Raw genomic sequence first — 15,839 nt, 5'->3', positions numbered from 1 at the left:
CTGAGGTTACGTCGGAGTTGAAGCTGACAAGGAGCAACGAAGGTAGGTGGTTGGCCGTTCGGCCGGGCTCGCCCTGCCACTGACACAAGCAAAGGTGGGCTACATTGGTCCTCCAGCAGAATTCAACTATGGCGATCAGCATCTTGGCACAGGGCCTCAGACCCTTGTTGAGATTGCGGAGGGCCGGCATCTTACAAGAGCTCTAAGCTCCCGAGATCTTTTACGGTACCCAGGGATAAATATGGGCCATCCAATTTATAGATTGAGCCATGCAGATGAAGCCATACTGTCAGATTTCGGCCGCCCAACACGCGAGCAGTATAGAGTGTCCTGCGCCGTCCGGAGGCAGCAGTATACGTTGATGAGGGTATTTTAGGAAGATCATATTTTGTCCCGCAAGGGAGACTCCATCTCCTACCCCTGTTCGTTCAGTTTGCCCACCCAAAAAATCCCCTCACATATTCCGGCCGCCATGGACCTGCACCACTATAGTCCCTCCTCTCTCTCTGGCTTGAGCAGCGGCGGAAACGGGAACCACCCTTCCGAGCCAGGGTCCGGCCGCCGCCGCCAACGCGCAGCCCCCGTATCCCCTCCTCCCCGGTCGATTTGAATGAACCCTACGAACTAGGGTTCCGGCCGTCGCTGACGCCGACCACCGTGGCGCAGCTGGTCGATCTGCGGCCAGGATGATCTGCAGCCATGAAGGTTTTGGAGGGCCGCGTGGCCCAGTCGGTCAAGTACTAGGCCGAGGCAGACGCTGTGTCGCCGGCGGTTGCCGCCGACCGCGGCGACGAAGCTGCAGGTCCTCTGAACAACGACAACGGACTCCTCTGAACAGAAGGTACGTTGTGGTTTCAGCCTTCGATACGAGAACCGATTTTAGGAGATATGAAGACGGATTTTTTTACTCACTCATTTGATCCTATATAGCCAGAGTTTTGATTTTGCTGCCTTGCCTGCTCGCTGCGGTGACATATTCACATAAATGGTTAGGCTTAGGCATGTCGAGGGCTTAGATATATGATGGAATCATAGGTTAGTGAACACTGATTTCTGAGTAACTCACATCATGCAGGATATCTGAATAACAAAATTAGTAATTGAACGAAGATCTAGGAAGAACTATGGAGCTTCTCTAGGATGGTATGATTACTGTGCATACTTTGTTTCTGATAAAAAAAAATACTTTAATCAGGTTCTGAGGCGGCTGAAGAAGGTGTGCCATGAATCGCAGCAGGATAATAAGCGTCCCGCAGACTCTGAGCATTTTTCAGTTCCTCCGATCCATACTAGGCATATGAAGTCAAATTCTGCCTCCACTTCTGATGAAGAAAGAGAGGACATGATTCCCATCTCCTGGAGGATGAAGCGGCACCACCTGGAAATAAACACGAAGATGCCGGCTACGAAGTGAAGCCGAAGGTGTATCCATCTACCAGCAGTTGTTCCCAGCAAGAGTTTGCGGAAGCAACTAGAGATGCAGCTTCAGTGGTCCGGCCAAAGCGAGTGAAAATCCGGTTTACTCCTAGCGCTAACAGACTGGTTGAGCAGCAGGGCTGCTCAGGTCAGAGATTTGCAAGCGATGACAAGCCACCTGGGTATTGGCGCACGTATCAGGGTGTGGCTACACACAGGTGCTAACCTCAAGATAGAATTCTTCATCTAGGTGCATTGTTAACTACACGAAGCGCTTGCATTATGGTTAGCACATATGCTGACTGACTGAGTTTAGGAAGGGTGAGGAGAGGAGGATAGGGCTGAACGCTACTCCTGGAAAAAATTGATACTTCATGCTAGCCGACCTTGCATTGCATGATTATCAGCAGTAGTACTACTTTCATTTTGTTTATCAGTTGAGGTACAAAATGAAAGATCTTCTTACTTGTATTACTTGCCTTGTATGACAGGTGATGTTGATGAAAGCATTATGCAAGAGCTGGACCAAGGAATGACCGCATCGACTGTTTTTAGGAGCATACTTGGCTAAAATATTTCTTGTAGAAATAACGAGGCATATGTTTTAGCTCAATTCCGTCGAGCATATATTAATCGTGTATTCGTGTAGCGTATTGAGATGTTTGAGCTACATGTAAATTTATTTTTCCAACTAAATTTTTTCATGACATCAAGTTGATGTTCCGGTGTTTCTTTGTCTGTCAGGCAAAATCAAACCTTTAAATTTTCTTGTGAATTGAGTGCAAAGATTGGATTTTTACTTCATTGACTATGTCGATGTAGAGGTAAAATTTTAATTTTTGTTTAGAAGTTCAAACATTCAATACATCATAATCCTCTCCCATCCGCAGAAGTCTATCAAAGGGCTTCCTTTTTAGAGCACACATAAAGACGTTGGAAAACTATGTCCGTGCCCAGCCTCTTAGTTCTTCCTTTCTAACACCAAACCCCTTCAAAACTTAGCAGATGAGTTGCAATTGTGACCTTCCTCTCTAGTCCACTAAAAGATTCATTAACCACCATATCATGTTCTTCACTGTACTCAATGCCGTACACTGCAATTATGAATCGAGCTGGATTATTACAACTCCAGTAGTCAAACTAACACATGCTCCAGTATGAATAATGCAATATTGGTTCCATTTCATGCTTAAATTATGTACTTCACGAGTACTCTGCATCACCAACAATGCTTGAACATTCTTTCTAAACTGAACAATTAGGCACATACTCAATCTAACAATGATTCTAACATGACAGAAGTAGTTACATCACAGCTCAATCACTGTACATTTCCTAGTGCTTCTACTAGAATTCAGGCATCACGCAAAAAAACCAAAAATGATTCTAACATGGAAGAAGTAGTTACATCGCAGTTCAATCACCCTGTACATTCAGTTTAGTTCTGCTACCAGCATATAGGCAACACGGAAAAAAAATCACAGGGGCTTGCCACGGGTGAAACTCACAACGGAATCTGCATAGGGATTTGGTGCGGATGAAATTTGCAATGAGATGCTGATTTGCGGCAAATTCCGTCTCAGAGTATGTATTTACTTTCGATGAGGTCACAACAGATGAGGACGAGAAAATGCTGCGGCGAGGTCGACGAGCGGGCGGCCCCTAGGTCGTGATGGCGGGAGCATTCCGGGAAACAGGAACAGAGACGTGGGGACGAGGTCCGTGAGGGCGGGGCCGGAGCCGAATAAGTCGACGATGACCAGGACGACGGAGCGATCGCCCGAGGAAGCAGGAAGGCGACGACCTCAGTAGTAAATGGGCTGGGATCTTGGCCCAGCAGCAATTTACTTGACGAAAAAAAAAACCTTTCGCTGTTTTGAAAAGTTGGAAATATCTATCATATCCTCAGCAAATCAACGGTGAGATGAAGTATACTGCTCCCTGCAGTATAGGGTACCGTAAAAACCCTCAAGCTCCCAGTGTTGGGAGAGCTTCCGAGCGATCGGCGGGTCATTATCATTGGGCCCACTTGATGGAAAATAGCGTTTCTTTGCTGATCGAATAAAACGTACTGAGTCACTATCTGCTTCACCGCACATCGCTACGAGTGCGTGGCGTTGCAGTGCGTCCTCTTCGGGCGCGTGCGACGTGGAAGCGGCGCGAGGTCTCGGGGTCGGTTATTCCTCGCGTCTATCTCTTCCGTGTGTCCGCTGTCCGCAGGTAAAGGTACCAAAGGCGGCACTCTCTCCGCCGCCGCTACCTCCCCAGATGCCCACACCCTCTCCCCAATCTGCCCGCACCACATCCCGGCGAGCACGCACCACCACACCACCGCATATGCACATCTTCCTATCGACGCTAGAAGAGCGGCAGCGAGGAATATCGGGATGGGCAGAGGCCGATTGGAGGTGCAGCGGTTGCCCCAATGCCCTATCTAAGGCCGCACGGTCGCCACCACAACCTCTGGAGAGGCCTCCTCGGCTGCGCGCTTTCGTCGGCAGCTGGTGAGTATCTCGGCTTGAGCTTGCGCTGGTTCATTTTCGCTGGACTTACCGTAGAGGCCGATGTGTTCTTGGTAGTTCAGGTTGGAGGTGTATGGAGAACAAACTGGCGGTGGAGACCGAAGTCGAGGCGTCGAGCTCTAGATTGGTGTCATCGAAAGGCTAGAGGAATAAGGGGAGTATTCCCGCACCGAGGAGTGTAGGGGACAGACCAATTTCTGAGTGCAGCCCCCGACCAGCGGGCACCCCGTCCACTGACAATCATTGGAGGAGCTCAGCTAAGAGCGTCCCGGAGGAGCAAAGTGAGGCGTGTGGACGCGCACGCGGTCCATGCTTGTGGTGCATACAGTGATTCTTCCACAACATTACAACCTAAATAAGTCAAGGTCTAGAGATAAATAAATCCTATGAGCAGAGTGACCAGTTAACGCAGTCCTACAGAAAAAAGTGCAAGTACTACTAGCCAACTAGCTAAATGTGCCCAGGTTCAGATCTCCTAACATTCTTCTTAATTTCTCTCAAGAAAGTAGTAATAAGTGCAATGCAGGATTGGCTAGAGCTACTTTTTGTTTGGCTACATCTCCTTTTCATGACAAAAAAATTCCCTCGGTTGCACCTGCATTCTGCAATATTAACACACCACATGTTTTAGAAAAAAGACATCAGTTTTGTTGAAAATAACCACTCCTTTTCTCTTAACTGTTTAGTTTCTGTGTTCTGCTCATCAGTTCCCTTGTGTCTTGGTTCATTCTTCGTCCATGGTTGCAGCATTCGGTTTGGATTTCTTCCACCAATTCAGGTTTTGCAAGAAGCCGAGAGGCCTGTTTTGAGTGGGTGTGCTGCAAATCTTTCACACAAGGTGATGGTTTTAACAACCGGCGGGAGGTGTCATGAGGCAAGGGCTTGCATGAGGTGACCTGCAAAAGCGCAGCTTTTGTTTGTTTTCTTTTTTTTCCTGTCAAGCTTGGAACACTTTCATGTCTTGATCATGTGAATAACTATCCTATCTAATGCACTACTCAAATTAGTTACCATTGGTTACTTTGTTTCCATCAAGTGCTATTAATTATTATATGTTCTAAGCTTTTAAAGCTTTTTCTTAATCCCCATATAATCTGATGGAAAATTGAGCCTTTTAACTTTTAAGTATACAAAATATGCTGTTACTTGAATCCTTCTAAACATGAAAAAATATCTAGACTTTGAAAGTTGATTCATAAGTAACGAAGATGTAGAATATATTCTTGTTGTTCGTTGTAGATTTCTGTTGTGCCGTTAAGGAGGTGCATTACACTTTGAGAGTTACTAGGCGACTCTCGAGTCACAAGGTTGTTTGTTCATTCAGATTGCTTTATGAAATGGGAGTAAGTCAACCACTTGATGGGAAGAAAATGGTTATGTGATAGATTTCTTAAGCTTCAGTGAGTCGTTGTTGTTGCTTTTCACCTAGCATTTGTCTCCAATGTTGTATTCTATATGCAAGCATAGTTAGCTTTGCCTTTTTGGTAGCATATACATGATACTTATTAAAATAATGTACATTGCTTCGTCGTTCATCCAACTGATGAAAAAATATGACCATTCGTAATTGACACTGGGGATTAGAATTAAAATACTTCAACTTTGCTTTATCAAGGATATTTGCTCCAACATTTTTTATTAATGTTTGTTCCGTATGTAATTTTTTTGTCGATAATGTTTGTTTCCCATTTTGCTAGCTCTGAAATCAAGTTCCCAGATCAAGGTCTGGTCTATCTTGGTTATCTCATGTTTAGTTTCTTTCTACTTTACTATTTCATCCTCCTTGCTAGATCTGTTGCCTGTTGGGGTGGTCAGAATATATAATTTAGGTGATCGTTTGGACCAATAATAAGGGTGTCTTGGTGCAGGTCAGACACCAGGATTTGATTGTAGTTAGCATGGGAAACAATTTCTTGAGTAGGTTGGATTTAGATTGTAGGTAGTGTGAGAAAAAAGTTATTGAGTTTGTTTCATTTGTATGCTCATTATTTTAATATCCGTGTGATGTTTTCGAAGTTCTATGTGTCACACCGTAAGTTGTTATTATACTCTCAAAGGCATCCTGAATGAATGTAGTTAGTGAACTGCCTGTCATTTAGCAACCTTGCAGAAGTTTTCATCTTCTATTTCTATTGAACTCCAGGCATTCACTTATTTCTGTTGTATTGCTTAACTGAGATTTTTTTCATTGTATAGTCTCGAATTTGGATGGAGAAAGCATCAAGATATTGCTCTACAGTTTGAAAAGCTAGCAATGAACGCCCATGTTAGCTATACCTGCCTACATTGCAAGGGTCCTTCCATATCTTGAACATGCTCATGTAAAAGATGCACCTGTATTTCTTTTGTTTTCTGAAGCTAACATGCTCTTTCACATGCTTTTTTATAGGGTACAATGCTAGCGACTCAGACACAAATGGTATTAAGGAAACAGTCAAATAATGGATATTTCCGAGCTAATGCGATTACTGGCAGGGTAGGATTTGTGTTCCCATGTGGTCCAAAACTTCTATATTTTATTGCAGCACTATGATTTGAGTTACTGGAGGAAAGAAACCTTATTTATCTGTTCATCAGTATCTGATTATCCATAATTTAGGTGAACTAGCATATTAGACTGTACAATGATGAACGTAGGATATAAGCGCGATCAATTGCTTGGTCTTTTCCCTTTTTATGTATCCCTTATGAGCAAATGAAGTTTATTGCATCAGTCAGACTATTTTTCTTATTCTGAAAATGAAGGTTTGAAAGATCAGTTAGGATATTTTCCGCTGGGAGACATGGAATCGTTACTACCTTTCCTCTCTTATCCTGCAAACTTCACTAATTTTTGTGCAATTGTTGACGCTCCAGGAGTGTAAAGGCTATATAAATTTTGGATTTTGTCTGTACACATGCGAAAAGGGACAACATTTTAGTTCTTTTTTAAAATACTTCATAGCAGTTGTTGTGATGAAGCTCATTTTTGCGAAGAAAAAATGTTTCATTTTTGTCGCTTCGAATCATTTGATATTTGCTTAACAAGCTCGTTTACTTTGCAGGGTGTGTAGTGACTACACAGCAAGCTGAGGGGACACAAACTATTCAAATATGCAGTTGTATCATGAAAATTGTTTTGGGCCTGGTACGTATTGGTTGGGAATGAGCCAGTTCTACAGATTTACCCTTTTATATTTATTTATATGTGCTGACTTTGTTTTGCTTATGTAATTCAGTATTCTACTTATAATGCATGAAAATAATGTGTCATGTTTGCCTCTTTGTAATACACTCTGTTTGCTCATCGCGTGCAAGGAGCGTTTTGACTATACAAATCATACCTTATAGATATTGTTATACAAAGTCGATACAATTTGATTCAGCAATGGTTAGTAACACATTAGCACTAGACATCACATTGCCACTAGATATGATTCAGGGATAAATTAGATGGTGTAATAAACTTTCAAAAGGTTACATCATGCTAAAATCTTTGTTTTCCAGCTAGATATACTTGCTTTGGTTGGTTTCAGTTTGACATAGGCTTACTCATGTGACAGTTTGCCATTCTGGAATGATGTAGTGATTCAATCGGTCAATAGAAGCAAGCACTGTATTCTTTTTCTTTTATTGACTTTGGTGGTAGAAAGCATGGTTTTATTTCTCCTTTACTGATGGATGATGCATAAGTATACCTGGCATGTGCTTATTTCTGGTTTTTTATTTAAAGATGGCAATTGATCTACTCTTATCTTATATAGTTCTCCTATATAGGCCAGATTGGCAGATTGGATGATCCTCTACCTCCTTTACCAAGTATTGACATTAACATCGTCAAGCAATGGATTGCTCTAAATTTGACCTTCCCATTATGGTGTTTGTTTCCATATGCAGTAATAGATTGTATCATGTTTTCTTCTAGGTTTCAGAGTCTTGCTCCGTACCAAGGAATGCATGGAGACCTTGGCATTGCTATGTGTGTGTAAGCTTCAGTAATCGTTGGGCATTAATCTCGACCACATATGTTGGTCTCCTGCCGCACTATGGGTCCTTAAGCTAGATTTGTAGAAGTGTCTATTGTTGCGTGACATGTAGGTTGCCTGTAAGGTTCTGGGTTTGGCTGTAAATATTAGTAACTTATGATTTCCCAGTTTTTTTTTTTTTTTTTTGCATTTTGAGTGCCTGAAGGAGATGATTCCAGTGTTCTATTAACTGAAAGTTAAATCTGGTTCTCCTATAGCGACAACACACGAGGAAAGAATGCAGCGGCGGCATTTGGGGTCCTGACTTGCAGACTAAGGTTCAGAAAGGAGTTTGCGCGTCATTGTCTATATGTTGGGTATTCCTATCTTAGTTTCTTGACTGATGTAAGATTTTCTCGGGCCCAATCACTTTGAACCATGAATGGAAAATCTCAAACTGTTATTGTTTTTATGCATGGCATCACGTGCCCTTGAAGTTCAAAATTTTATATTTTGTTCAGAAAAGAGAAATTGTCTCATCTTCACGTTATGAACTGAACCATGTGAACTACAAATTACAGCATTTGCACATAGGCGAGGGCAAATGCGCACACATTATGTATGCGAACAAAAAAAAATGGGCGCAACAAAGCACATGAATGACATAATTATTTGGCCATAAGAAGAAATATGTTCCTCTTATTTCTATATGATTCATCTCTTTATTTTTCTATAATGATAGAGGAATGTGATTCATGCAACTGTTATCACCAGAATTTGACCGAGTCAGCAGTGGGCCGCGATCAAGATGGATTTAAAGAGATATACACGGAAGAGTTACGTGAATCGGCCTGTTATGCTAAGTTGGGCTAGTTTGCCCTTGTATCTTTAATTATAGTAGATTGCATCATAGTTTAGAAGTTAGAGTTTGTCTCGTACACGGTGGGAATTATTCCCACGTTAGAAAGTCCCCTGGACTATAAATATGTATCTAGGGTTTATGGAATAAACAACAACCAACGTTCACCCAAACAAATCAATCTCGGCGCATCGCCAACTCCTTCGTCTCGAGGGTTTCTACCGGTAAGCGACATGCTGCAAGCTCCACGTTGTTCATGCGTTGCTCGTACTGAAGCCTTGTTGATGGCGAGCAACGTAGTTATCATAGATATGTTAGGGTTAGCATAGTTCTTCGCGTAACATGCTATCGTAGTGCAACCCTTGCATGTCTAGCCGCCCTCACACCTATCTTAGGTGTGGGGGCGGCACCCCGCTTGATCATTATTTAGTAGATCTGATCCGTTACGATTGCTCCTTGTTCTACAAGGATTAGTTTAATATCTGCAATAGTTAGGCCTTACAAAGGGGGGGAGGATCCAGCGGCACGTAGGGTGTCGTTCGCTAGTCCTAAACAGGATGTTCCGGGGATCAACTTCGTGTTGGTTTTTAGGCCTTGTTTAGGATCGGCTTACGATCACCGTACGTGGCCGCGAGGCCCAACCTGGAGTAGGATGATCCGATTATGCGGTGAAAACCCTAAATCGTCGTAGATCTAGTTAGCTTTATCTTGATCAAGCAGGACCACCATATATTCGTGCACCCCGTACGAATCATGGGTGGATCGGCTCCTTGAGCCGATTCACAGGATAACCTGAGAGCCGATCGAGGCTCGTATTTAATGTTTACGTGTATGCCATGCAGGAAACTAAGCGAGGCATCTCCATCACCTTCCTGACCAGGTATAGGTCAGGTGGCACGCCCTTGCAATCAGCATCGGACGTGTGACCAGAAGGCTTTGCGGGCCGTCGCTCGGAGGGACCTCAGCCAGCCGCAGCTCTAGGTTGTTCCCGGCTCTACCGTGTTGACCGTCGCTGCTCGCCGGTGGGTTTTGCCAGTCAACACATTCTGGCACGCCCGGTGGGACAAGCTTCTACATCAACCACATCGCCATCTACATCTGAGATGGCGGACGGCACGCCAGTCACCTACGAGGAGCTGCCCGACGAGCTCAAGAAGAGGTATGACGAGATCAAAGTCACCCTCGAAGCCGACCTCATCGGCTCTTTTCAGAGAACACGTTCCCATGGCATCAGATGGAAGGGGTTCTCACCGCAAGGTGCACTCGATGGGATAGACCTCTCTGCCCCGTCGGAGGAACGCACCAGGTCCCTGCGGCAGGAGATCAACTACTTGGTGGCTCACTCGCTACACCGTCACTCTGAGAACCTGGTCAACACGTTGGAGCGTGTCGCTCTTCGCGTGATCCAGGAAATCATGAGGCACCAGTACTCGCCGTCAGGACCAGCTCTCGGGACGCATCAAGGAGAGTTGCCACTCCAGTCCCGTCCACCCCTGCCATATGCGTTGGCAGCACCAGAAGTGCCGGCTACACCGGCATTCGTCGTCTACAAGATTGGTGGTGACCCTAGTGACTACCAGTTCTTGCCCGAGGCGCCTAAGGAGATCCCTCACGGGTACGCGTGCACGTATGTGCCAGATTGTGGCAACTGGGCACTCACAAACCAGGCCACAACATCAGGGACTTCTGGGAAAATAGGAGGAACGTCAGCGACAGAGCTTGAGAAGCAGACGTGGCTAACTAAGTACGCCACCCCGACGAACCTCCAGAGCTCAGCTCCTGCAGTTGGCTCAGAGCTGGAAAAGCAAATATGGCTGGCTAAGTACGCCACCCCGGCGAATCTTCAGAGTTCAACTCCTGCAGCCAGCACAGCGGATCAGATCAGCACCATATTGAGAGACCAGTTCGGCATGGTGCCGAAAAGAAGGGCCATCGGCTATTCCAAGCCGTACCCCGACGACTACGAGATGATCCCGCTGCCACCTAAATATCGGCTCCCTGATTTCTCCAAATTCAGTGGATCAGATGGTTCCAGCTGCATCGAGCACGTCGACCGATATTTGGCGCAACTAGGACCGGCTTCAGTGTCGGATCAACTACGCGTGAGGCTCTTCTCACAGTCCCTCACGGGATCGGCTTTCGGATGGTATACCTCTTTGCCACCAGACTCCATCCGGACTTGGAAGCAGTTGGAAGAGCAGTTCCATATGCAGTACCATTCAGAGGCTTCCGAGTCTGGCATTGCCGATCTAGCACAACTACATCAGAAGCGCGGAGAAACTGTGTGAATACATCCAGCGCTTCAGGAATCTTAGGAACCGATGTTATTCGGTTCGTATAACTGAAAAGGAAGCGATCGAGTTGGCGTAGCAGGCCTTGCAACACAGCTCAAGGACATGGCCTCCCAAGCAGATTATCCCTCACTGGCGCACATGGTTCAGAAACTATCGGCATATGAACAGCGCCACCCGGACCTGTACCAAGACAAGTTCAAGCGTGCAGTAGTCCTGGTCGATGCAGAGGAAGATGAAGTTCCTGCGGGAGATCAAGAGGTAGCAGTGGCTGAATGGACTCGGGGAGGAACCCCCGTGTCCTGCAAATGGGTAAAGCCACCAGGCCCACCCAGGGGATTTGATTTTGACGTGACCAAGACTGAGCAAATCTTCAACCTCCTGCTCAAGGAGAAACAGTTGACGATTCCTGAAGGTCTCAAATTCCCCACGGTGCAAGAGCTGAACGGAAAGCCATACTGCAAATGGCACAACTCGCTCTCCCATGCCACCAACGACTGCAGGGTATGGCGTCAGCACATCCAAGCGGCGATAGAAAAAGGGCGACTAATTTTCAACCAGTACGCCATGAAGGTCGACACCCAGCCCTTTCCCGCCGTAAACATGGTGGAGTGCACTTACCCTGAAGGTTGCCAGCCAGGATCCTCGTTCAGCATCAACATGGTAGGACCTGGGAACCACTCTGGCAAAGATGGAGACGAGGGCAGCTGCTCTCGTAGCAAGGACACAGAGGAAGCCGCTCCACGCGATCGGCTCCATCATGATGGCAAGCGCTACGTCACAGAGGGAGAAGTGAAGAACATAAGATATCAGCGACCCCTCTCTGATCACCTCCTCAACAAGTATGTAAGTCAGTATGACCAACGCCGACGGTCCAGCTATGATGATGAAGGAGATCGTTTGGCTAGAGAAGCCAGAAGACATCGTCGGCACGATCGCGATGAGGAGGAGCACGAGCGCCGTGCCACGGAAAAATCAAGGGAGCAAGATGACAACGCCAGGCACTGGGACTGCCCCTTCTTCAGACACTGCTGGGATTCAGGAATGAGCCGATTGCCCACAATCGGCAATTGCCCAGAATGCAACCAGAAGAAGAAGGAGGCAACCAACGTGTCTGTATTCGAGCGCTTAGGGCCTCTCCCGCCACAGGGCAAACGCGCTGAGTCCCCTCGTTGGGCAGATCTCGAGGATTCCGAAGACGAGGGACAGGAAGAAGAGGAAGACAGGTACCACCGTCCAAGGTGGTGCCCTGATGGACTCAGCCGTTCACAAAAGCGCAGGGTTCAGCGATTGCGCGGCCTGGAGGAAGCCGAAAGGTTATACCTGCATACGCTAAGGAAGGCACGGCCTGATCTAGCTGCGAAAGTTCAGCGAACCCTGGATGAAGAGGGTCGTCCACGGAAAATGGAGTGGCGTCCCAAACAAAAGAAAGCCGATGATGAAACATCGGCTGGCACGAACATGGTGCTCGTCCTTCCGACGGAGCTTAGTGCTCCACGATTCTACGATGCACTCAAGGTGGACGACAGCAGGCGCATCAAGTCAGAGGTGGGGCTGGTTTTATCCACCAGCCTGACCGAGTAGCAAGGTTAAACCAATGAGCAAACAGGGCGAGGCTGATCCTTGTGATCGGCCCCATAAATTATGAAGGAGCATTACAGAACCTTCAGTCAACACTTCAAGAGATATGGAGGCCGATTCCAGCAATCGGCCAAAATTATCTTCACCACGTGTTCTGCTTGTGTTCAGCATCGATCCACGGGGCGGCGGCCACGTCGGCAGATGAAAGTCAGCACGAATCCTTACGGAGCCGACGTGCAAGTGCAGTGCCCTGGCTAACCATAGAAGCCGATATCTGCAGTCATTTGGCAGATTCGGCTCGGGGGGCATACAGTCAGATGAACATGTGCAGACAAACCATGCGTGCAGTGAAACATTGGGGGTCGATTAAGAAAAATCGGCCAAATAAAAAAAAAAATTTGCAAGCCGATGCGCAGCCATCGACTCTAGTACAGTTACACAAGACCAAGACCTACTGGCTATGTGCTCAAAATTCACATCAACATCGACTTAAGGGTAGAAAGCTGATGCATGACCATCGACTCCAGAGGTACAGTTATCATGACCCTGACCAATACCAGGAGCAGCATGGATGTGCAGATCAGGTTAAGGATGGGTTGCATCAGATCCACCAAAGGAAAAGAGCCGATCTGACCTGCAAGGCGCGAGAAGTGGACTGAAGAAGCTCGGGGGGCAGCTCGCCCTGAAGGTTCTCTGCTTTGGGGAGCCAATTTTGTTGTAATCGGCTGACTCTGCATAATACTGGGAAACCGACGGCGGCACATTTGGCTGATCCATTACCTTTCTCGCCTCGACTGAGACTCGGGGGGCAGCTGGCCTGGTGGATGCTCTGTTTTTGAAAGCCGATTGGTGGCCATCGGCTGGTCTTGTGCCGCGATTTTCGTCGAGGGTGGTGATCCGGCGGAACTCAAATTCATTGTTCGAAAGGACGAAGGATAGTTCATGAAGGTTTGATGCGCTGACATTGGTTTTTTGAGTTTTGACCAAGATTGCAGTCACCCCGTTGTCAAAGAAGGGAAGGGCGGATTATGAGAGACCGATGCGTTGCCATCGGCTCATTGAGAGTCGGTTAAAAGAGATCGGCAAAGTCGAATTGGGGAAACTTCTTCATTCATAAACAGGATTTCTTACAAAGAAGGAGCCGATTTCTCAAAGAAGGAAGAACAAAAGAAGGGTCTATTGACCAATCTACTACTGCTAGGCCTACACTAGTAGATCCTAATCTACGGGCCATCGCTTCCCTCGTCGTCATCCTCGGAACTCTCATCGGCACTGCTGCCGATGGGTTCCTCGTCGCTACTCCCATAGCCCTCTATGGGAGCTTCATCCCCGTCTTCATCGTCGCTGCTGTCATCGTCCCACCACATGCGGAGGCGTTTCGCCGGCGGGTAGCCCTCGAGGGAGTTGTCATCGTCGTCGTCTTCCTCTTCCTCTTCAGAGGTGGGGCAGCCGTCCCAGGGGAACCGGTCGTCCTCGCTTTCCGACTCCAGTTCCCCGACGGCAAGGAACTGAAGATCTTCATCCCCGCTGGTCAGGGACTGGTCGTCTTCGGACCAGATGGAGGAGGCGTGGTCTTCCAGGTCCCATTCTTCTGGGGCGCGGATGTCCGGCGGCGTCTCGCGGGAGGAGGAGGACCCGTAGGAAAGCTCGGAGGAGGAGTCATGGAAGACCGACGAGGAAGAGGAGGAAGAGGAAGACATGGCTATGGGAGATTGGGGGTTTTTTGGTGCCGATGGCCAGAACAGGGCAGGATGATGAAGTGGCAAACTGCTCAGAGCGGTTAAATAAAAGGGGCTATGGTGAAAAAATTCAATGCCACAGCAGTTTTCGAGGAGGCAGTGCCCAAAGACAACGGTCAAATCACGCGGAACAGTTGAGAAGACAGGGCATCATGATGAAGAATGCTGCAACGGTTCTGCTCTGCCACGACATGACCCGACGAGAGAAAAGCGTAATGATTTTGGAAATGTCATTTCCAAAACCAGGGGGGCATGTGTTATCACCAGAATTTGACCGAGTCAGCAGTGGGCCGCGATCAAGATGGATTTAAAGAGATATACACGGAAGAGTTACGTGAATCGGCCTGTTATGCTAAGTTGGGCTAGTTTGCCCTTGTATCTTTAATTATAGTAGATTGCATCATAGTTTAGAAGTTAGAGTTTGTCTCGTACACGGTGGGGATTATTCCCACGTTAGAAAGTCCCCTGGACTATAAATATGTATCTAGGGTTTATGGAATAAACAACAACCAACGTTCACCCAAACAAATCAATCTCGGCGCATCGCCAACTCCTTCGTCTCGAGGGTTTCTACCGGTAAGCGACATGCTGCCTAGATCGCATCTTGCGATCTAGGCAGCACAAGCTCCACGTTGTTCATGCGTTGCTCGTACTGAAGCCTTGTTGATGGCGAGCAACGTAGTTATCATAGATATGTTAGGGTTAGCATAGTTCTTCGCGTAACATGCTATCGTAGTGCAACCCTTGCATGTCTAGCCGCCCTCACACCTATCTTAGGTGTGGGGGCGGCACCCCGCTTGATCATTATTTAGTAGATCTGATCTGTTACGATTGCTCCTTGTTCTACAAGGATTAGTTTAATATCTGCAATAGTTAGGCCTTACAAAGGGGGGAGGATCCAGCGGCACGTAGGGTGTCGTTCGCTAGTCCTAAACAGGATGTTCCGGGGATCAACTTCGTGTTGGTTTTTAGGCCTTGTTTAGGATCGGCTTACGATCACCGTACGTGGCCGCGAGGCCCAACCTGGAGTAGGATGATCCGATTATGCGGTGAAAACCCTAAATCGTCGTAGATCTAGTTAGCTTTATCTTGATCAAGCAGGACCACCATATATTCGTGCACCCCGTACGAATCATGGGTGGATCGGCTCCTTGAGCCGATTCACAGGATAACCTGAGAGCCGATCGAGGCTCGTATTTAATGTTTACGTGTATACCATGCAGGAAACTAAGCGAGGCATCTCCATCACCTTCCTGACCAGGTATAGGTCAGGTGGCACGCCCTTGCAATCAGCATCGGACGTGTGACCAGAAGGCTTTGCGGGCCGTCGCTCGGAGGGACCTCAGCCAGCCGCAGCTCTAGGTTGTTCCCGGCTCTACCGTGTTGACCGTCGCTGCTCGCCGGTGGGTTTTGGCAGAATTTGACCAAGTCGGAGGTGGGCCACGATCAAGATGGGCTTGAAGATTATATATGGAGAAAATACGTAG

The 15,839-nt window shown here is 47.1% G+C and overlaps 1 protein-coding gene and 2 long non-coding RNA genes across 6 annotated transcripts in view; 2 read left to right on the top strand and 1 right to left on the bottom strand.

Annotated features, from left to right (window-relative positions):
* The first annotated feature begins 278 nt into the window (after positions 1 to 278).
* On the top strand, positions 279 to 2,148 carry LOC127333125 (uncharacterized). Its single transcript, XR_007870990.2, has 3 exons — positions 279 to 841; positions 1,196 to 1,634; positions 1,908 to 2,148. It is a non-coding gene; the product is annotated as an uncharacterized lncRNA (long non-coding RNA).
* A 1,423-nt stretch (positions 2,149 to 3,571) lies between these two features.
* LOC127333124 (uncharacterized) lies at positions 3,572 to 8,352 on the top strand. Of its 4 annotated transcripts, XR_007870989.2 has the most exons (7): positions 3,572 to 3,920; positions 3,996 to 4,402; positions 4,686 to 4,829; positions 6,135 to 6,232; positions 6,328 to 6,414; positions 6,983 to 7,065; positions 7,843 to 8,352. It is a non-coding gene; the product is annotated as an uncharacterized lncRNA (long non-coding RNA). The 4 variants fall into 4 exon arrangements; XR_007870987.2 differs by having other exon boundaries at positions 4,001 to 4,829; XR_007870986.2 differs by having other exon boundaries at positions 3,996 to 4,829.
* LOC127333120 (cyclin-D6-1) overlaps positions 7,950 to 15,839 on the bottom strand; it is a 201,035-nt gene continuing 193,145 nt past the window's right edge. Inside the window, exon 7 of the mRNA XM_071826109.1 lies at positions 7,950 to 7,961. The gene's annotated coding sequence lies outside the window, so the exon portion shown is untranslated. The remainder of the gene's footprint in view (positions 7,962 to 15,839) is intronic.

Source organism: Lolium perenne, chromosome 2 (genome assembly GCF_019359855.2).
Source record: "Lolium perenne isolate Kyuss_39 chromosome 2, Kyuss_2.0, whole genome shotgun sequence".
In the NCBI taxonomy this organism is placed as follows: Eukaryota; Viridiplantae; Streptophyta; class Magnoliopsida; order Poales; family Poaceae; genus Lolium; species Lolium perenne.
The sequence above is the reverse complement of the archived record's forward strand: the minus strand, read 5'-3'. Positions and strand labels throughout refer to the sequence as shown.